Source organism: Balaenoptera borealis (genome assembly GCF_965194805.1).
Source record: "Balaenoptera borealis genome assembly, chromosome: 10".
NCBI lineage: Eukaryota > Metazoa > Chordata > Mammalia > Artiodactyla > Balaenopteridae > Balaenoptera > Balaenoptera borealis.
The window spans coordinates 41,087,271-41,110,805 of NC_138874.1; positions in this window are offsets into that span (position 1 = coordinate 41,087,271).

Here is a 23,535-nt window from a genome sequence, read left to right on the forward strand (position 1 = left end):
CTGTATTAAAGAAAAAAAAAATAATACTCCTTTCTACCCCTCCTCTTTGAGGATTATATATGAAGAAGTATGTCTTATTTATTAACCTCAAATTTTCACCTTACTTTTAAGAAGTAATCACAATGTCAAGTATTTAATACTTTTCACTTCCACCTTGAAAAGCATGGATATTAAAGTGCTAATACAATTACCTTCCCTGGTCTATCTTTTTTAGTTTTTGTTATGTATAAAAAACAACGAAAAACATGCATGGTTTGTAAGGAAATGACAAATTTCAGAAAATTCAGCATCTGAATACACTCTAAACATAGCTTCTAGATAAAGACACAGAAAATTGCCAGATACTCAGAGGTCCCCTGGTCCCATTCTAGTGACTCCCCTTAAGGTTTAATATTGTTCTGGTACCTAACAAAAAGATAACTTTACCTGTATTTTGTATTTGATATAAATGTTATGGCACAGTAAAATCACTTTTGGATTGGGCTTTTTTATTTTATGTTGTTTGTGAATATGCCTATATGGTTGTCTGTTGCTGTGATCATGCATTGCCACTGTTGCATAGGATTCCATAATGTAAATATTTAACTATTAATTAATTTATTCCAATATGTATTACAATATGAGTGATTTTCAGTTTGTGTCTATTGAGAACAGCACTGGTATATAAATTCTAGAACTTGAGCTTTGGTGATGTGTGTATAAATTATTGTTCAGTATACACGTAGTAGTAAAATGTTCGAGTCATAGCTTTCTTGTGTTTATCTTTTTAGATATTTCTAAATATTTTCAAAACATTTGTATGATTTTTCATCTTCAGCAGCAGTGAATGAGATTCAAGGATTATACACATTCTTGTCAAACTTGATAATACCTGTCATTTTCATTTGAACTTTCTGGTTGGTGAGTGATAATTCCAGGTATCACGCTTTTGCATTTAATTGACTACTAAGAAGCCAAGCATCTATTGATATGTTTACTTAACATTCTGTACTCTCTTTTTTGAAATATCTTTTGGTATATTTCCCCCATTTTGCTATTCCATTATCTTCTTATTGAAGACTTCCTTTTTTTTTTTTTTTTAACATCTGAAGACTTCTTATTTAGGAGTTTTTAATACATGCTTGAGATGAGTTCTTCTCTCTTTCTGTCTCTCCTTCTCTTTCATTAGATGAGTGTCAGTTTTCAATGTTAATAACATCTAATTTGTTATTTTCCTCTTTATTTATTTAGTCTTATTTCTATTGATTTATGTAGTCTTCTTACCTGTAGCAGAGCACATTATTTATTCTAAACCACAAATATGTTTTCATTTCTTCAATAAATGTAATTATTAAGCTTTAAATTTAAGTTAACTTTCTAAAGTAAATATGTTGTATCATAGTGAGTATTAATTTTTCTATGACAGCTGAAAGGTTACATTTATTCAGAAAATGTTGTATCAGCTTTCTTTTCCTTTGCTCCTACTTCTCATTGATTCACAGTGGTAAACATCACTTCATCCATGGATCTGACTTTTCTCTGATTTCTCATGGTCATTCTCACTAACTCGTCTTGCCTCCTGAAATCTTTAGCAATCCCATTATTCCACAGAAGCAAAAACCTTCCTTGGTCCTTTTTCCTCAGAAGATTGATTATTCCCACATTTTAAATGGGAGATTGCAATAAGTTAGGAGAAAATGCCACAAGAGGGTCTCTCATTTTTTTTTCACATCCTGTATCAGCCTCTGCTTGCACTCTCTGTTCAAAGATATTTGTGCAACACATTGATGGAAGATGCCACTTGTTTCTCTCCTTGGGGAAAAGACAGATTAATTACCTAACAAATAAAATAAAGAGAGTGTCTTGCTCTTTTCAAATGTTGGACAGGATTGCTTGCATCCTAATTTAAATGTTTCAGGTGACTGAAGCTTAAGATTCCTAAGCTTTAATCCATACTTGCACCATGCACAGCACCCAACAGGAGAGCTTTACATAACCCCATGAGACACTTGTGTGCAAGTGGAACAGATAAAAATATAAAACTATTGCTGTCTTTTTGTGTCATAAAAATGATTTTTTGTCTCATTTAAAATATTTTTTTCTAAAATCCAAAAACGTGTCAGGCTAAAATATTGTTATTTCAAATATGGTAAAATCGAAGACCCTTCAAATTTCTTTCCAGTTTTGTTGATGATGGGATGCCGTCAGAGATATGACTTCATTAAACACAATAGGTAAGATTCCTTCATAGGCCTGATTGGGGAATATGAAAATAAACCCCCCAAAATCTGGACATTTTCTAGTTCTCAAATATTGGTTAAGATGGTAGAAAGGGCCCTTCCTTGTCCTATATGTTAATGCAGATCAATTGTGAGAGGTGGGGATAAAACAAGCAGCCTAAATATCCTTTATGTTTGTTGTACTACTAGTAGAAAGAGGAAGGGTCAACATGTCACCATGGTTGATATAGCAAATAAGCTGCTTGAAACTACACAGAAATGTACCTGCTTGTATTTTCTGTGCAGTTACCCTCTCTTTTGGTGTGCCCTGATACCTCCCTCAACTTATGTACCAACTCCAGCAGCATTAAGCAGAAATCCAAAGAAATCTATTCTTTGGAATTATGAGGAAGGGAAGAGTCAAACATTTTATAACATGCTCTATACAAGGATACACGTCACCATCCTTATCTATGTCATGCCATGCATGGAGGGTCAGTAGGTTCAGGGGATTCTGGAAGCACCAAGTTCTGTGGGGTTAATCACAGTTGCATTCATGGGCAGTAAAAGAGAAGGGCCTTATCTTGGTCACTTTCTCAATGCTAGTAGCTACAAAAAGAAGAGGATAGCAGACATCTTAGGGAGAAGAACCAACATTAAATGAAATGTCCGAATTACTCTAGGCAACCTCTCATGGTGGCCTCCCATAGCTCCTCAAATCCCTACATACTTGCACAAGGGATAGTGTAATATTACTGGAGTGTCTGACTGCAGATTAACATTATTTTTGTTGAAAAAAATAAAAATAGGTTCAAGTGATAGGGTTTGAAAAGGGTTCACAGTGTGAGGGAAACTATTGTAACAATGTGGACAGAACCCTTTGGATGGATTCATCATTTTTTTTTTTTTTTTTTTTTTTTGCTGCTTCAGAATCTGTAGTAGCGATTGGTGTGTTCCATGATACATCCCCGCTTCTTATAAGTTTTAGATGGAATACCCCATTAGGAAGAAGTGCACGTAAGGAAGATTAGTGAGTCAAACTCCTCTGCCCTCTGTCAGCAGTGGGTGCAAAGGGATTTAGACCAAGTGCTTTCATCCTTTGATTTGCAAAGTTTTCACTATATGAATGATGTTTTGTTTGTTTGCAGGTCAGGAGCCTTGGTCTCAATATCCCTGTTTAAAAAGTGTTATCACGTGTCTGCCAGAATGAATTGCTGATGATACTGGGAAAAATTGAGAGTTATCCTTAACAATTAAGGGTTTTGTAGCAACATGGATGGACCTAGAGATTGTTATACTGAGTGAAGCAAGTCAGACACAGAAAGACAGATATCATATGATATTGCTTATATGAGGAATCTAAAAAAGAAAAAAAAAAGGTACAAATGAACTTATTTACACAACAGAAATAGAATCATGGATATAGAAAACAAACTTATGGTTACCAGGGGATAAGTGGGGAAGGGATAAATTGGGAGATTGGGACTGACTTATACACACTACTATATATAAAATAGATAAAGACCTGCTTTATAGCACAGGGAACTCTACTCAGTGGTCTGTACTGGCGTATACGGAAAAAGAATCTTATAAAAAAAAACAAGGGTTTTGGGATTATATAATAAATATAAATGTGCAAACCTTTAACATGAAAGGAAAAATCAGTTAACTCTGTGGTCCCTGTTATGGTGTAAATACTTTGTACCTCTAATTTAAAAATTTTGAAACCCAGCTCCCATGTTGATGGTATTAGGAGGTGGGGCTTTTGGGAGGTGATTAGGTTATGAGGCCAGAGACCTCAAACATGGGATTAGTGACCTAATAAATGTAGCACACAGAAGATCTTATGACCATTCCATGATTTCATTGCCGAGCGAGAAGACCCACATTATGAACCAGAAATTGGTCCCTCGCCAGACACTAAGTCAGCTGGCAACTTGTTCTTTTTTTAAAAAAATTAATTAGATAATTAATTAATTAATTTTTTGGCTGTGTTGGGTCTTTGGTGCGGTGCGCGGGCTTCTCATTGAGTGGCTTCTCTTGTTGCGGAGCACGGGCTCTAGGCGTGTGGGTTTCAGTAGTTGTGGCTCACAGGCTCAGTAGTTGTGGCCTGTGGACTCTAGAGCACAGGCTCAGTATTTGTGGTGCACGGGCTTAGTTGTTCCATGGCATGTGGGATCTTCCTGGACCAGGGCTCGAACCCTTGTCCCCTTTATTGATAGGCAGATTCTTAACCACTGCACCTCCAGGGAAGCCCCTGGTTACTTGCTCTTGAACCTTTCAGCCTCAGCAATTATGAGAAAACAAAAATATTCTGCTGTTTATAAAATACCAAGTCTCTCGTATTTTGTTCTAGCAGTCAAAGAGCTGGCTGAGGAGAAATATCTGTGAGCTTGAAGACATATCAGGAGAAACCTTTAAATCTCAAAAGAAAAGAGAAAATGGGCAGGAAAGAAATCAACAGAACAGAGTAATCAATAATTGTGGAACAATGAAAAATGCTGTGACCTATACATAATGGGTATAGCAGGAGGAGAATAAAGATAATAAAGAACAGAAAATATTTTTTAAAAATGACTGAGAATCTCCCCAAATGAATGTCTGACACTAAATCCACAACATCCAAACTTAGAAGAACATATGCATAGTAAAGAAAACTGACCAGTATCTCTCAGGAACATCAATGCAAAAATCCTCAACAAAATATTACCAAATCGAATCCAACAATATTTTGAGAGAATTTTATATCATGAATGAGAGGAAATAATCCCAGGTATGAAAGGCTGGTTCAACATTCTAGAATCAAATAATTATATCCATCATATCAACACCTTAAAGACAATCATTAGCATATCAATAGATTCAGAAGACCTTTGAAAAAATCTAACACCCATTCTTCATAAAAACTCTCAGTTAAAGAAGTAGACTGGAGCTTTCTCAAGTTGATAACAAAGATTTACAGGAAACTTTTATCTTACATCATGATTAATGGTCAAAACCATGAAGCTTTTCCACTAAGTTCAGGTAAAAGTAAGGATGTCCCCTTTCATGACTCCTTTTCCATATTTTACTCCAAGTCCTTGTTAATGCAATAAGGCACGAAAATAAATAAAACAAATACAGATTGGGTAGAAAAAAATGAAAGCAACCTAAATAAAATGTGGACCAATATACTTTATGGACACCTCACCAAAGAAAATAGACACTATGCATATAAGTATACAGAAGAATAATCCAGATTACATGCTGCCATGAAAAAGCAAATTAAAAATACAATTACATACCACTATGTAACACTTAGAATGGCTAAAATGTGAACAATGACAAGAACAAATTCTGTAGGAGATGTGGAACAATAGGAAATGTCATTTGTCATTGGTGGAAATGAAAAATAATACAGCTACTTTGGTAGTCTGATTGACACTTGCTAGAATATTGAGCATTCCCTTACTGTACAATCCGTCAAGTGTTCTCATGGATACTTATTGAAAGTAGTTTAAAACATACTTCCAGAGGAAAACCTGCATATGGATATTTATAGCACCTAATTCAATATTGTCAAAATGTGAATGAAACTAAGGTGTCCTCCAATAGGTGAATGAAATGATATAGTATTAATATATTCTGGGAATGGGATAATATTGAGCACTATAAAAGTAAGCTATCAAGCCATATAAAGAGATGGGAATTCTTTTTTTTTTCTTTTGAAATATAGGTGATTTTCTTTATTTTGAAATTTAAATTTTATTGGAGTATAGTTGATTTACAATGTTGTGCTCATTTCAGCTGCACAGCAAGTGATTCAGTTACACATATGCATATATTCATTCTTTTTCAGATTCTTTTCTGATAACGGTATTCCCAGAATACTGAGTAGAGCTCCCTGTGCTATACAGTAGGTCCTTGTTGCTTATCTGTTATATATAGTAGTATTCGTATATTTACCCCAAGCTCCTGATTTATCCCTACCCCCCACCTCTCCCCTTTGGTAACCATAAGTTTGTTTTCCAAGTCTGTGAGTCTGCCTCTCTTTTGTAAGTTAGTTCATTTGTATCAATTTTTAGCTTCCACCTAGAAGTGATATCATCCAATATTTGTCTTACTCTGTCTGACTTACTTCACGTAGTACAATCATCTCTAGGTCCATCCATGTTACTGCAACTGGCATTATTTTCTTCTATTTTATGGCTGAGTCATATTCCATTATATGTATGTATCACATATTCTTTACCTATATTCATATGTTGATGGACATTTTGGTTGCTTCCATGTCTTCGCTATTGTAAAGCGTGTTGCAGTGAACATTGGGGAAGATGTGTCTTTTCGATTTATGCTTTCCTCCAGATATGCACACAGGAGTGAACTTGCTGGATCATCTGGTAGCTCTATTTTATTTGATTTTACTTCATTTCATTTCAATTTCAATTTTTTTGGAATAGAGTTGATTTACAATGTTGTGTTACTTTCTGCTGCACAGCACAGTGAAGCAGTTATACATACATCCAATCCTTTTTGGATTCCTTTCCCATACAGGTCATTACAGAGTATTGAGTAGAGTTCCCTGTGCTATACAGTAAGCCCTTATTTGTTATCTCTTTTATATATAGTGGTGTGTATATGTCAATCCCAATTTCCAATTTATCCCTCCCACCTCCCCTTACTCTGGTAACCTCCATTCTGTGCTCCATAGTGGCTGTTACCAATTGGCATTGCCACCGATAGCATAGAATTGGTGGCGCAGTGGTTAAGAATCTGCCTGCCAGTTCAGGGGACACAGGTTCGAGCCCTGGCCCGGGAAGATCTCACATGCCACAGAACAAGTAAGCCCGTGCACCACAACTACTCAGTCTGCGCTCTAGAGCCCACGAGCCACAACTACTGAAGCCTGTGTGCCTACAGCTTGTGCTCCACAACAAGAGAAGCCACCACAAAGAGAAGGCTTCGTACCACAACGATGAGTAGCCCCCGCTTGCTGCAACTATAGAAAAGCCGTGCGCAGCAACGAAGACCCAAGGCAGATTAAAAAAAAAAATAAGTAGTAGGTTTCTCTTTTTTCCACACCCTCTGAAGCATTTCTTGTTTGTAGACATTGTGATGATGGCTATTCTGAGTGGTTCCAGGTGATACTTCTTTGTACATCTGATTTGCATTTGTCTAACATAAAGCAATGGTGAGTATCTTCATATGTGCTTTTTTTTTTGAACAGTGTCAGTAAGATTTATCCCTTGAAAAAGGGTTATTGAAAGGTTGCCTTGTTTTGAAGTCTACTTCGATTACCTACCCCAAGACATTTTTTGAGGGCTGTTGTCATTTACAGCTCCCCAGGCATTGTGAATATGAAGTGCGTATAAGGTCCAGTTTTAGAATTGTTGTTATGGGAAACAGAAGGCGGCAGGATTTCTACTGTCCCTCTCTGGTTACTGACACAACCTTAGATGTAGGGCAAGTCCTGTTCTTGGGTATTAAATTAGAGTGGAATGTGCCTGACCAAACATGTAAGGGCTTCTGTCCCATTCCTTCTTCCCCCTTACCCTTCATCCCCCGAACAAGTATAAACCCCTGCAAAATCACCTGTTGAGGGTGCTGTCTTGTAGAGTGGGATGACCCTTACGAAGGAGTCAGGAGGTCGGAACCCAAACACCAGGATATGTTGAGAGCAGGTGATTTTCCAAATGTCATCCAGCCCAGAGAGTCCACCATCCTTTGGGTGTCAGAGGGTTGGTTTAGTAGTATGAGGGCACACTTAGATCTGGAGATAGTGATCCCATGCAGAGGGGACCAGGTACTACATGTTCAAGGGGGGCGAATTAGCTGGCATATCCTCCCGAGGTCCTCAGGCCCACAACAGTCCAGCCTTGGGACCAAATTGTGTCTGTGTCCAGGGATGTGACACTAGTACGTTCACTGCGACTAAACAAATTTAGTGATCATTTTTCTTTTCTTTAATTTAATTTTAAATTTATAATGGAGTATATAGTTGATTTATCATGTTGTGTTCATTTTTGTCATACACCAACATGATTCATTTATACAGAGATAACTATATATTCTTTTTAGAATTATTTTCCCATTGAGGTTACTAAAGGGTGTTGAGAAGAGCTCCAAGTGCTCTACAGCAGGTCCATGTTGATTACAAGTTTTCTCTCTGTAAATATGTATATACTAACTCCAACCTCATGATTTATGCCTCCAACACACCTTTCCAGTTTGGTAACCATAAGTTTGTGTTCTAAGTCTGGGACTCTGTTTCTGTGTTGTAAGATAGTACCTTTCTATCAATTTTTAGATTCCACCGATAAGTAATATCATATGATATTTTTCATTGCCTGATTTATGACACTTAGTATGAATGTATGTAGGTCCTTCTGAGTGGCCCTAAATGGCCTTATTTCATTCACTTCATGGCTGAGTAATATTCCATTGTACATATCTACCATAATTTCTTTATCCATTCTTCCTTCCAAGGACTTTTAGGTAGCTTCCGAGTAGAGGCTCTTGTAAACAGGGCTGCATAAATTTTAGAGTGCCTGGGTCCTGTCAATTTACGTTTTTTCCAAGATACAGGCCCAGGAGTGGAAGCGCCATATGCTCTGAAGCTCTGGTTTTTAGATTTTTAAGGAATCACCACCCACTTCTCCAGAGTGGCTGTTAGCAATTTACATTCCCACCATCAGCTTGTCAGGGTTCCCTTTTCTCCACGCCCTGTCCTGCATTTCAGGTTTTACAGTTTGTGAGGTTGGCCATTCTGACTGGTGCGAAGTGATATCTCTTTGTAATATTAATTTACATTGCCCGCCTGTTTTGTTGGCCAAAAATGGAGTAAGGGTTTTTCCTGAATAGATTAAGGAATAACGCATACGGCCTCTTTGGCAAACTGCATCATTGGCGATGTTCAGCAGCTTTGCATGTGCTTTAATGACGAGTGCAAACTACCCCTTGAAATCCCTTTCCTGCAATTCTGCCTTGCTTACAAGGCCTTTACGAATACTTGGCTCAAGAAATAACTCCATTAGAGGTGTCAATTACAACCCTGCATGTTTGTGAATCGCAGTGCCCCTGAGCACCGGTTTTCAACTTGTTTAGGGAAGCAGACACAAAGGGGCAGGATTTCTACAGACCCATTCCAGTTACTGGGGCACCTGAAGGATAGGGAAATTCTTCTTCCAGGTAGGAAACTAGAGTAGCATATGCCTGTCCAAACATCTAAGGCTTGTGTCTCATTCCATCCCGCCATTCCCCTTCTTCACCGGAAAATTCCAAGACGTGTAAAACCGGCTGTTGAGTGTGCTGCCTTCCCAAAGTGGGGAGACTCTAAGGAAAGGAGCTGGGGAACCCGAATACCAGGAGACGTGGAGATGAGGTGACTTTTCCAAACTCTTCCTGATCAGACGGTGTACCATCCTCTGGATGTGCCATGCATGTTTTAGCTGTAGGAAGGGTCCCCTGCACCTGGAGGTATGGGACCCATGGAATGGGGCCAGGCAGTATTACTCTAAAAGTGATGCATTTGCTGTCCCATCCTCACAAAGCCTCTCAGACCAACGAGTGTAGAGCCTTAGATCCCATCCAGCTCTGTGTCTACATATGGTCAGTCCAGGTTGCATCACAGCCCTTGAACAAATTTTGTAAGAATTTCTCTCTCTCTCACTGTCTTTATTTTGTTCTTGTTATTTAATTTTATAATGGGGTATAGCTGATTTTCAATACTGTGTTTCTTCCTGCTCTACATCTATCCACTTGATTCACTTAAAGAGAGACATCAATAAATTCTTTTACAGATTCTTACCGGTCTTATATATCCTTTTCTGGTGACAACAGGGTGCTGAGTCCAGCTCTTTGAGCTATAGAGTAGGTCCTGTCGAATACCTATTTTGTTTATGGAACCGTATCTGTGCTAATTTCAACCTCCTGGTTTATGCATCACCCCGCCCCACCTTTCTCCTTTAGCAGCCATAAGTGTGTTTTCTAAATGTGCGACTCCGTTTCTGTTTTGTAATTGCGTTCATGTGAAGGCATTTTTAGATACTATCTATAAGTGATACCTTATGATAAGTCTCTTTTTATGTCTGACTTATGTCACTTAGAATGATCGTACCTCAGTCTCCACGAGTTGCTGCCACTGGCCTTATTTCATTGATTTAAATGCTGAGTAATATTCCATTGTACATAAGTACCACATCTTCTTTATCCACTTTTTCCTTCCAAGGACATGTAAGCTGTACCCAAATCGAGGCATTTCTAAACAGAGCAGCCCTAAACTTTGGGGTGCCTGTGTCTTGCTGATTTTTAGTTTTCCCAATTTATACGCCCATGAGTGGAAGTGCCCTATGCTCTCTAAGCTGAGTTTTTTAGATGTTTCAGGACACACCGTACACTTCTCCAGAGTGGCTGTTGGCAATTTACAGCCCGCCCATCAGCGTAGCAAGGCTCCCATTTCTCCATGGCCTGTCCTGCATTTCTGGTTTTGACACTTTATTCAGCATGGCCCTTTTGACCGATGGGAAGCGAGACTTCTTTGTAGCACTGATTTGCCTTTCCAGGTTGCTTGGTTGGCCAAATAGGGCGTATGCCTTTTTTCCTGAATATATTCAGGAAAAAACGCATACGCTCTATTTGGCCAAGGGCATCATTGTCGAGGTTTTGCCGCTTTTCCTGTGCTTTAAAGGCGATTCGAATCTACCTCCTGAAATCTGTTTCCTGCAATTCTGCCTTGCTTTCAAATCCTCTTCGTTGCCTTCCCTGAATATATTTGTGGACGAGAGTTATCATTTCTAACTCTGCAGGTTTGTGAATTGCAGTGCCCCTGAGCTCCATTTTTCAACTCGCTTTCTTGGGAGCTGGCCGCAAAAGCGCAGGATTGCTTCAGGCCCTATTCTGGCTCCGGGCGGCAGGCTGAGCCTGTGGTTAATTCTTCTTCCTGATGGGAAAATAGAGTGACCTGTGCCTGTCCCAACACCTAGAGCTAGTCTCTCATTGGTTTCCCCTCTTCCCGTTCATCCTCAGGACAAATTGCAACGTGTTCGGAACAGGAGGTGAAAGGTGCTGATTCTCCAAGGAGGGAGATTGCTAGTAAAGCGGCTGGAATGGCGAATCGGAGCACAAGGAGATGAGAAATGAGGTGCGTTTTAGAAACCTTTCCCGATCACACGGTGTACCATCTTCTGGGTTTCTCATGCATGTTTTGATGTAGGAAGATGCCCTTGAACCTGGAGATTTGGGACCCATGCGATGGGTACCATGCCGTATTATTTTAAAGGTTCTGCGTTAGCTCACCCAACCTCACCAAACCACTCAGCCTCAAGAGTGTCCACCCTTATGTCTCAATCAGCTGTGGGTCTAGATTTGGTAAATCCAGGTGGCATCACAGATCCTGCACGAATTTTGGAAGCATTTCTCTCTCTTTCACTGTCTTTGTTTCACGGGTTTTTAAAAGTAATTGATTTTTATAATGGGGTTTAGCTGCTTTTCACTGCTGTGTTTATGCCGCTTTGCACCCACTTGACTCACTTACAGAGAGATATCAATACATAGGTTTTAAGATTCTTACTAGTCAGATATATTCTTGGGCGGTGAATAGGGGGTGTTGAGTCCAATTCACTGAGCAAGGTGTAGGTCTTGTCTATTACATATTGGGTTTATGGAACGGTATCTGAGCTAATTTGAAACCCTTGTTTTATGCATCACCCCACCTCACCTTTCCCGTTAAGCAGCCATAGTGTGTTTTCTAAACGTGTGACTATGTTCTGTTTTGTAATTCAGTTCAAGGGTAGCGGTTTTTACATTCCCTCTATAAGTGATATCTTATGATAAGTGTCTTTTTCTGTGTGACTTATTTCACATAGAATCGTCGTAGCTAAATCCACTCATCATGCTGCTCCTAGCCTTATGACGTTGATTTCATGGCTGAGTGATATTCCATTGTACATAAGGACCACAACTTCTTTATCCATTCTTCTCTTTCCTGGGATATTTAAGGTGTAACCAAGTGGAGGTTCTTGTCAACAGAGCAGCCCTAAACTTTGCGGTGCCTGTGTCTTGCTGATTTTTAGTTTTCCCAATTTATACGCCCATGAGTGGAAGTGCCCTTTGCTCTCTGAGCTGAGTTTTTTAGATGTTTCAGGACACACCGTACACTTCTCCAGAGTGGCTGTTGGCAATTTACAGCCCACCCATCAGCGTAGCAAGGCTCCCATTTCTCCATGGCCTGTCCTGCATTTCTGGTTTTGACACTTTATTCAGCATGGCCCTTTTGACCGATGGGAAGCGAGACTTCTTTGTAGCGCTGATTTGCCTTTCCAGGTTGCTTGGTTGGCCAAAAAGGGCGTATGCGTTTTTTCCTGAATCTATTCAGGAAAAAACGCATACGCCCTTTTTGGCCAAGGGCATCATTGTCGAGGTTTTGCCGCTTTTCCTGTGCTTTAAAGGCGATTCGAATCTACCTCCTGAAATCTGTTTCCTGCAATTCTGCCTTGCTTTCAAATCCTCTTCGTTGCCTTCCCTCAATATATTTGTGGACGAGAGTTATCATTTCTAACTCTGCATGTTTGTGAATTGCAGTGCTCTTGAGCTCAATTTTTCAACTCGCTTTCTTGGGAGCTGGCCGCAAAAGCGCAGGATTGCTTCAGGCTCTATTCTGGCTCCGGGGGGCAGGCTGAGCCTGTGGTTAGTTCTTCTTCCTGATGGGAAAATAGAGTGACCTGTGCCTGTCCCAACACTTAGAGCTAGTCTGTCATTGGCTCCCCCTCTTCCAGTTCATCCTCAGGACAAATTGCAACCTGTACGGAACAGGAGGTTAAAGGTGCTGATTCTCCAAGGAGGGAGATTGCTAGTAAAGCGGCTGGAATGGCGAACCGGAGCACAAGGAGATGAGAAATGAGGTGCGTTTTAGAAACCTTTCCCGGTCACACGGTGTACCATCTTCTGGGTTTCTGGTGCATGTTTTCGATGTAGGAAGATGCCCTTGAACCTGGAGATTTGGGACCCATGGGATGGGTACCACGCCGTATTACTTTAAAGGGTCTGCGTTAGCTCACCCAACCTCACCAAACCTCTCAGCCCCAAGAGTGTCCACCCTTATGTCTCAATCAGCTGTGGGTCTAGATATGGTCAATCCAGGTGGCATCGCAGCCCCTGAACGAATTTTGTAAGAATTTCTCTTTCACTGTCTTTGTTTCACGGGTTTTTAAAAGTAATTGATTTTTATAATAGGGTTTAGCTGCTTTGCACTGCTGTGTTTATGCCGCTTTACACCCACTTGACTCACTTACAGAGAGATATCAATACATAGGTTTTAAGATTCTTACTAGTCAGATATATTCTTGGGCGGTGAATAGGGGGCGTTGAGTCCAGTTCACTGAGCAAGGAGTAGGTCTTGTCTATTACATATTGGGTTTATGGAACGGTATCTGAGCTAATTTGAAACCCTTGTTTTATGCATCACCCCACCTCACCTTTCCCGTTAAGCAGCCATAGTGTGTTTTCTAAACGTGCGACTCTGTTCTGTTTTGTAATTGAGTTCAAGGGTAGCGGTTTTTACATTCCCTCTGTAAGTGATATCTTATGATAAGTGTCTTTTTCTGTGTGACTTATTTCACTTAGAATCGTCGTACCTAAATCCACTCATCATGCTGCTCCTAGCCTTATGACGTTGATTTCATGGCTGAGTGATATTCCATTGTACATAAGGGCCACAACTTCTTTTTTTTTTTTTTTTTTAAACATCTTTATTGAAGTATAATTGCCTTACAATAGTGTGTTAGCTTCTGCTTTATAACAAAGTGAATCAGTTATACATATACAATATGTTCCCATTTCTCTTCCCTCTTGCATCTCCCTCCCTCCCACCCTCCCCATCCCACCCCTCTAGGTGGTCACAAAGCACCAAGCTGATCTCCCTGTGCTATGCGGCTGCTTCCCACTAGCTATCTATTTTACATTTGGTAGTGTATATATGTCCATGACACTCTCTTACCCTGTCACATCTCACTCCACCCCCTCCCCATATCCTCAAGTCCATTCTCTAGTAGGTCTGTGTCTTTATTCCCATCTTGCCACTAGGTTCTTCATGGCCTTTTTTTTTTTCCTTAGATTCCGTATATATGTGTTAGCATACTGTATTTGTTTTTCTCTTTCTGACTTACTTCACTCTGTATGACAGACTCTAACTCCATCCACCTCATTACAAATACCTCCATTTCATTTCTTTTTATGGCTGAGTAATATTCCATTGTATATATGTGCCACATCTTCTTTATCCATTCATCTGTCGATGGACATTTAGGTTGCTTCCAGGCCCTGGCTATTGTAAATAGAGCTGCAATGAACATTGTGGTACATGACTCTTTTTGACCTATGGTTTTCTCAGGGTATATGCCCAGTAGTGGGATTGCTGGGTCGTATGGTAGTTCTATTTGTAGTTTTTTAAGGAACCTCCATACTGTTCTCCATAGTGGCTGTATCAATTTACATTCCCACCAACAGTGCAAGAGTGTTCCCTTTCCTCCACATCCTCTCCAGCATTTATTGTTTCTAGATTTTTTGATGATGGCCATTCTGACCGGTGTGAGATGATATCTCATTGTAGTTTTGATTTGCATTTCTCTAATGATTAATGATGTTGAGCATTCTTTCATGTGTCTGTAGGCCATCTGTATATCTTCTTTGGAGAAATGTCTATTTAGGTCTTCTGCCCATTTTTGGATTGGGTTGTTCGTTTTTTTGTTATTGAGCTGCATGAGCTGCTTGTAAATCTTGGAGATTAATCCTTTGTCAGTTGCTTCATTTGCAAATATTTTCTCCCATTCTAAGGGTTGTCTTTTGGTCTTGTTTATGGTTTCCTTTGCTGTGCAAAAGCTTTTAAGTTTCATTAGGTCCCATTTGTTTATTTGTGTTCTTATTTCCATTTCTCTGGGAGCTGGGTCAAAAAGAATCTTGCTGTGATGTATGTCATAGAGTGTTCTGCCTATGTTTTCCTCTAAGAGTTTGATAGTGTCTGGCCTTACACTTAGGTCTTTAATCCATTTGGAGTTTATTTTTGTGCATGGTGTCAGGGAGTGTTCTAATTTCATACTTTTACATGTACCTGTCCAATTTTCCCAGCACCACTTATTGAAGAGGCTGTCTTTTCTCCACTGTATATGCTTGCCTCCTTTATCAAAGATAAGGTGACCATATGTGTGTGGGTTTATCTCTGGGCTTTCTATCCTGTTCCATTGGTCTATATTTCTGTTTTTGTGCCAGTACCAAACTGTCTTGATTACTGAAGCTTTGTAGTATAGTCTGAAGTCAGGGAGCCTGATTCCCCCAGCTCCATTTTTCGTTCTCAAGATTGCTTTGGCTATTCGGGGTCTTTTGTGTTTCCATACAAATTGTGAAATTTTTTGTTCTAGTTCTGTGAAAAATGCCAGTGGTAGTTTGATAGGAATTGCATTGAATCTGTAGATTGCTTTGGGTAGTAGAGTCATTTTCACAATGTTGATTCTTCCAATCCAGGAACATGGTATATCTCTCCATCTATTTGTATCATCTTTAATTTCTTTCATCAGTGTCTTATAATTTTCTGCATACAGGTCTTTTGTCTCCTTAGGTAGGTTTATTCCTAGCTATCTTATTCTTTTTGTTGCAATGGTAAACGGGAGTGTTTTCTTAATTTCACTTTCAGATTTTTCGTCATTAGTGTATAGAAATGCAAGCGATTTCTGTGCATTAATTTTGTATCCTGCTACTTTACCAAATTCATTGATTAGCTCTAGGAGTTTTCTGGTAGCCTCTTTAGGATTCTCTATGTATAGTATCATGTCATCTGCAAATAGTGACAGCTTTACTTCTTCTTTTCCGATTTGGATTCCTTTTATTTCTTTGTCTTCTCTGATTGCTGTGGCTAGGACTTCCAAAACTATGTTGAATAATAGTGGTGAGAGTGGGCAACCTTGTCTTGTTCCTGATCTTAGTGGAAATGGTTTCAGTTTTTCACCATTGAGGACAATGTTGGCTGTGGGTTTGTCATATATGGTCTTTATTATGTTGAGGAAAGTTCCCTCTATGCCTACTTTCTGCAGGGCTTTTATCATAAATGGGTGTTGAATTTTGTCGAAAGCTTTCTCTGCATCTATTGAGATGATCATATGGTTTTTCTCCTTCAATTTGTTAATATGGTGTATCACATTGATTGATTTGCGTATATTGAAGAATCCTTGCATTCCTGGGATAAACCCCACTTGATCATGGTATATGATTCTTTTAATGTGCTGTTGGATTCTGTTTGCTAGTATTTTGTTGAGGATTTTTGCATCTATGTTCATCAGTGATATTGGCCTGTAGTTTTCTTTCTTTGTGACATCTTTGTCTGGTTTTGGTATCAGGGTGATGGTGGCCTCGTAGAATGAGTTTGGGAGTGTTCCTCCCTCTGCAATATTTTGGAAGAGTTTGAGAAGGATAGGTGTTAGCTCTTCTCTAAATGTTTGATAGAATTCACCTGTGAAGCCATCTGGTCCTGGGCTTTTGTTTGTTGGAAGGTTTTTAATCACAGTTTCAATTTCAGTGCTTGTGATTGGTCTGTTCATATTTTCTATTTCTTCCTGGTTCAGTCTCGGCAGTTTGTGCATTTCTAAGAATCTGTCCATTTCTTCCAGGTTGTCCATTTTATTGGCATAGAGTTGCTTGTAGTAATCTCTCATGATCTTTTGTATTTCTGCAGTGTCAGTGGTTATTTCTCCTTTTTCATTTCTAATTCTATTGATCTGAGTCTTCTCCCTTTTTCTCTTGATGAGTCTGGCTAATGGTTTATCAATTTTGTTTATCTTCTCAAAGAACCAGCTTTTAGTTTTATTGATTTTTGCTATTGTTTCCTTCATTTCTTTTTCATTTATTTCTGACCTGATCTTTATAATTTCTTTCCTTCTGCTGGCTTTGGGGTTTTTTTGTTCTTCTTTCTGTAATTGCTTTAGGTGCAAGGTTAGGTTGTTTATTCGAGATGTTTCCTGTTTCTTGAGGTAGGCTTGTATTGCTATAAACTTCCCTCTTAGCACTGCTTTTGCTGCGTCCCATAGGTTTTGGGTCGTCGTATCTCCATTGTCATTTATTTCTAGGTATTTTTTGATTTCCCCTTTGATTTCTTCAGTAATCACTTCATTATTAAGTAATGTATTGTGTAGCCTCTATGTGTTTGTATATTTTACAGATCTTTTCCTGTAATTGATATCTAGTCTCATAGCGTTGTGGTCGGAAAAGATACTTGATACGATTTCAATTTTCTTAAATTTACCAAGGTTTGATTTGTGACCCAAGATATGATCTATCCTGGAGAATGTTCCATGAGCACTTGAGAAAAATGTGTATTCTGTTGTTTTTGGGTGGAATGTCCTATAAATATCAATTAAGTCCATCTTGTTTAATGTATCATTTAAAGCTTGTGTTTCCTTATTTATTTTCATTTTGGATGATCTGTCCATTGGTGAAAGTGGGGTGTTAAAGTCCCCTACTATGATTGTGTTGCTGTCGATTTCCCCTTTTATGGCTGTTAGTACTTGCCTTATGTATTGAGGTGCTCCTATGTTGGGTGCATAAATATTTACAATTGTTATACCTTCCTCTTGGATCGATCCCTTGATCATTATATAGTGTCCTTCTTTGTCTCTTGTAATAGTCTTTATTTTAAAGTCTATTTTGTCTGATATGAGAATTGCTACTCCAGCTTTCTTTTGATTTCCATTTGCATGGAATATCTTTTTCCATCCCCTCACTTTCAGTCTGTATGTGTCTCTAGGTCTGAAGTGGGTCTCTTGTAGACAGCATATATATGGGTCTTGTTTTTGTATCCATTCAGCCAGCCTGTGTCTTTTGGTGGGAGCATTTAATCCATTTACATTCAAGGTAATTATCGATATGTATGTTCCTATTCCCATTTTCTTAAATGTTTTGGGTTTGTTATTGTAGGTGTTTTCCTTCTCTTGTGTTTCTTGCCTAGAGAAGTTCCTTTAGCATTTGTTGTAAAGCTGGTTTGGTAGTGCTGAACTCTCTCAGCTTTTGCTTGTCTGTAAAGGTTTTAATTTCTCCATCACATTTGAATGAGATCCTTGCTGGGTAGAGTAATCTTGGTTGTAGGTTCTTCTCCTTCATCACTTTAAGTATATCCTGCCACTCCCTTCTGGCTTGCAGAGTTTCTGCTGAAAGATCAGATGTTAACCTTATGGGGATTCCCTTGTGTGTTATTTGTTTTTTTTCCCTTGCTGCCTTTAATATGTTTTCCTTATATTTAATTTTTGACAGTTTGATTAATATGTGTCTTGGCGTGTTTCTCCTTGGGTTTATCCTGTATGGGACTCTCTGTGCTTCCAGGACTTGATTAACTATTTCCTTTCCCATATTAGGGAAGTTTTCAACTATAATCTCTTCAAATATTTTCTCAGTCCCTTTCTTTTTCTCTTCTTCTTCTGGGACCCCTATAATTCGAATGTTGGTGCGTTTAATGCTGTCCCAGAGGTCTCTGAGACTGTCCTCAGTTCTTTTCATTCTTTTTTCTTTATCCTGCTCTGCAGTAGTTATTTCCACCATTTTATCTTCCAGGTCACTTATCCTTTCTTCTGCCTCAGTTATTCTGCTATTGATCCCATCTAGAGTATTTTTAATTTCATTTATTGTGTTTTTCATCATTGCTTGATTCCTCTTTAGTTCTTCTACGTCCTTGTTAAATGCTTCTTGCATTTTGTCTATTCTATTTCCAAGATTTTGGATCATCCTTACTATCATTATTCTGAATTCTTTTTCAGGTAGACTACCTATTTCCTCTTCATTTGTTAAGTCTAGTGTGTTTTGACCCTGCTCCTTCATCTGCTGTGTGTTTTTCTGTCGTCTCATTTTGCTTATCTTACTGTGTTTGGGGTCTCCTTATCACAGGTTGCAGGTTTGTAGTTCCCGTTGTTTTTGGTATCTGTCCCCAGTGGCTAAGGTTGGTTCAGTGGGTTGTGTAGGCTTCCTGGTGGAGGGAACTAGTGCCTGAGCTCTGGTGGATGAGGCTGGATCTTGTCTTTCTGGTGGGCACGTCCACGTCTGGTGGTGTATTTTGGGGTGTCTGTGGCCTTATTATGATTTTAGGCAGCCTCTCTGCTAATGGATGAGGCTGTGTTCCTGTCTTGCTAGTTGTTTGGCATAGGGTGTTCAGCACTGTAGCTTGCTGGTCATTGAGTGATGCTGGGTCTTGATGTTGAGATGGAGATCTCTGAGAGATTTTTGCCGTTTGGTATTACGTGGAGCTGGTAGGTCTCTTGTGGACCAGTGTCCTGAAGTTGGCTCTCCCACCTCCGAGGTACGGCCCTGATGCCTGGCTGAAGCACCAAGAGCCTTTCGTCCACACGGCTCAGAGTAAAAGGGAGAAAAAATAGAAAGAAAGAAAGGAAGGAAGGAAGGAAGGAAGGAAGGAAGGAAGGAGGAAGGAAGGAAGGAAGGAAGGAAAGAAAGAAAGAAAGAAAGAAAGAAAGAAAAGAAAGAAAGAAGCTATAATATAGTGAAGTAAAATAAAGCTATTGTAAAGCAAAGCTATACAGACAAAATCTACCCCAGAAGCATATACATATACACTCACAAAAAAAAAAAGGAAAAGGGGAAAAATTAATATATCCTGCTCCCAAAGTCCACCTCCTGAATTTGGGATGATTCGTTGTCTATTCAGGTATTCAACAGATGCAGGCACATCAAGTTGTTTGTGGAGTTTTAATCCGCTTCTTCTGAGGCTGCTGGGACAGATTTCCCCTCCTCTTCTCTGTTCGCACAGCTCCTGGGGATCAGCTTTGGATTTGGACCCGCCTCTGCGTGTAGGTCGCCTGAGGGCGTCTGTTCCCCGCCCAGACAGGACGGGGTTAAAGGAGCAGCTGCTTCGGGGACTCTGGCTCACCCAGGCCACGGGGAGGGAGGGGTACAGAGGAGGCGGGGCGAGCCTGCGGCGTCAGAGGCCGGCGTGACTTTGCAGCAGCCTGAGGCGCGCAGTGCGTTCTCCCGGAGGATGTTGTCCCTGGATCACGGGACGCTGGCAGTGGCGGGCTGCACGGGCTCCCGGGAGGGGCGGTGTGGAGAGTGACCTGTGCTCGCACACAGGCTTCTTGGAGGCGGCAGCAGCAGCCCCAGCGTCTCACGCCCGTCTCTGGGGTCCGCGCTGATAGCCGCGGCTCGTGCCAGTTTCTGGAGTTCGTTTAGGCGGCGCTCTGAATCCCCTCTCCTTGCGCGCCGCGAAACAAAGAGGCAAGAAAAAGTCTCTTGCCTCTTCGGCAGCTGCAGACTTTTTCCCGGTCTCCCTCCCAGCCAGCTGTGGTGCGCTAACCCCTTCAGGCTGTGTTCACGCCGCCAACCCCAGTCCTCTCCCTGCGATCCGACCGAAGCCCGAGCCTCTGCTCCCAACCCCGCCCGCCCCGGCGGGGGAGCAGACAAGCCTCTCGGGCTGGTGAGCGCTGCTCAGCGCCGAGCCTCTGTGCGGGAGTCTCTCCGTTTTTCCCTCTGCGCCCCTGTTGCTATGGGATCCGCGCTGTTAGCTGCGGCTCGCGCCCGTCTCTGAAGTTCGTTTAGGCGGCGCTCTGAATCCCCTCTCCTCGCGCACCAGGAAACAGGGAAGAAAAAGTCTCTTGCCTCTTCGGCAGCTGCAGACTTTTTCCCGGACTCCCTCCCGGCTAGCTGTGGTGCACTAACCCCTTCAGGCTGTGTTCACGCCGCCAATCCCAGTCCTCTCCCTGCGATCCGACCGCAGCCCGAGCCTCAGCTCCCAGCCCCGCCCGCCCCGGCGGCTGAGCAGACAAGCCTCTCGGGCTGGTGAGTGCTGCTCGGCGCCGAGCCTCCATGCGGGAATCTCTCCGCTTTGCCCTCCACACCCCTGTGGCTGCGCTCTCCTCCGTGGCTCCGAAGCTTCCCCCCTCTGCCACCCGCAGTCTCTGCCCGCGAAGGGGCTCCTAGTGCGTGGAAATCTTTCCTCCTTCACAGCTCCCTCCCACTGGTGCAGGTGCCGTCCCTATTCTTTTGTCTCTGTTATTTCTTTTTTCTTTTGCCCTACCCAAGTACGGGGGGAGTTTCTTGCCTTTTGGGAGGTCTGACGTTTTCTGCCAGCGTTCAGTGGGTGTTCTGTAGGAGCAGTTCCACGTGTACATGTATTTCTACTGTATCTGTGGGAAGGAAGGTGATCTCCGCGTCTTAAACTTCCGCCATCTTCTCTCCTCAGGACCACAACTTCTTTATCCATTCTTCTCTTTCCTGGGATGTTTAAGGTGTAACGAAGTGGAGGTTCTTGTCAACAGAGCAGCCCTAAACTTTGGGGTGCCTGTGTCTTGCTGATTTTTAGTTTTCCCAATTTATACGCCCATGAGTGGAAGTGCCCTATGCTCTCTAAGCTGAGTTTTTTAGATGTTTCAGGACACACCTTACACTTCTCCAGAGTGGCTGTTGGCAATTTACAGCCCGCCATTCAGCGTAGCAAGGCTCCCATTTCTCCATGGCCTGTCCTGCATTTCTGGTTTTGACACTTTATTCAGCATGGCCCTTTTGACCGATGGGAAGCGAGACTTCTTTGTAGCGCTGATTTGCCTTTCCAGGTTGCTTGGTTGGCCAAAAAGGGCGTATGCGTTTTTTCCTGAATATATTCAGGAAAAAAACGCATACGCCCTTTTTGGCCAAGGGCATCATTGTCGAGGTTTTGCCGCTTTTCCTGTGCTTTAAAGGCGATTCGAATCTACCTCCTGAAATCGGTTTCCTGCAATTCTGCCTTGCTTTCAAATCCTCTTCGTAGCCTTCCCTCCATATATTTGTGGACGAGAGTTATCATTTCTAACTCTGCAGGTTTGTGAATTGCAGTGCCCCTGAGCTCCATTTTTCAACTCGCTTTCTTGGGAGCTGGCCGCAAAAGCGCAGGATTGCTTCAGGCCCTATTCTGGCTCCGGGCGGCAGGCTGAGCCTGTGGTTAATTCTGCTTCCTGATGGGAAAATAGAGTGACCTGTGCCTGTCCCAACACCTAGAGCTAGTCTCTCATTGGTTCCCCCTCTTCCCGTTCATCCTCAGGACAAATTGCAACCTGTACGGAACAGGAGGTTAAAGGTGCTGATTCTCCAAGGAGGGAGATTGCTAGTAAAGCGGCTGGAATGGCGAACCGGAGCACAAGGAGATGAGAAATGAGGTGCGTTTTAGAAACCTTTCCCGATCACACGGTGTACCATCTTCTGGGTTTCTCGTGCATGTTTTTGACTTAGGAAGATGCCCTTGACCCTGGAGATTTGGGACCCATGGGATGGGTACCACGCCGTATTACTTTAAAGGGTCTGCGTTTGCTCACCCAACCTCACCAAACCTCTCAGCCCCAAGAGTGTCCACCCTTATGTCTCAGTCATCTGTGGGTCTAGATATGGTCAATCCAGGTGGCATCGCAGCCCCTGAACGAATTTTGTAAGAATTTCTCTCTCTTTCACTGTCTTTGTTTCACGGGTTTTTAAAAGTAATTGATTTTTATAATGGTGTTTAGCTGCTTTGCACTGCTGTGTTTATGCCGCTTTACACCTACTTGACTCACTTACAGAGAGATATCAATACATAGGTTTTAAGATTCTTACTAGTCAGATATATTCTTGGGCGGTGAATAGGGGGCGTTGAGTCCAGTTCACTGAGCAAGGAGTAGGTCTTGTCTATTACATATTGGGTTTATGGAACGGTATCTGAGCTAATTTGAAACCCTTGTTTTATGCATCACCCCACCTCACCTTTCCCGTTAAGCAGCCATAGTGTGTTTTCTAAACGTGCGACTCTGTTCTGTTTTGTAATTCAGTTCAAGGGTAGCGGTTTTTACATTCTCTCTGTAAGTGATATCTTATGATAAGTGTCTTTTTCTGTGTGACTTATTTCACTTAGAATCGTCGTACCTAAATCCACTCATCATGCTGCTCCTAGCCTTATGACGTTGATTTCATGGCTGAGTGATATTCCATTGTACATAAGGACCACAACTTCTTTATCCATTCTTCTCTTTCCTGGGATGTTTCAGGTGTAACGAAGTGGAGGTTCTTGTCAACAGAGCAGCCCTAAACTTTGGGGTGCCTGTGTCTTGCTGATTTTTAGTTTTCCCAATTTATACGCCCATGAGTGGAAGTGCCCTATGCTCTCTAAGCTGAGTTTTTTAGATGTTTCAGGACACACCGTTCAGTTCTCCAGAGTGGCTGTTGGCCATTTACAGTCCGCCCATCAGTGTAGCAAGGCTCCCATTTCTCCATGGCCTGTCCTGCATTTCTGGTTTTGACCCATTATTCAGCATGGCCCTTTTGACCGATGGGAAGCGAGACTTCTTTGTAGCGCTGATTTGCCTTTCCAGGTTGCTTGGTT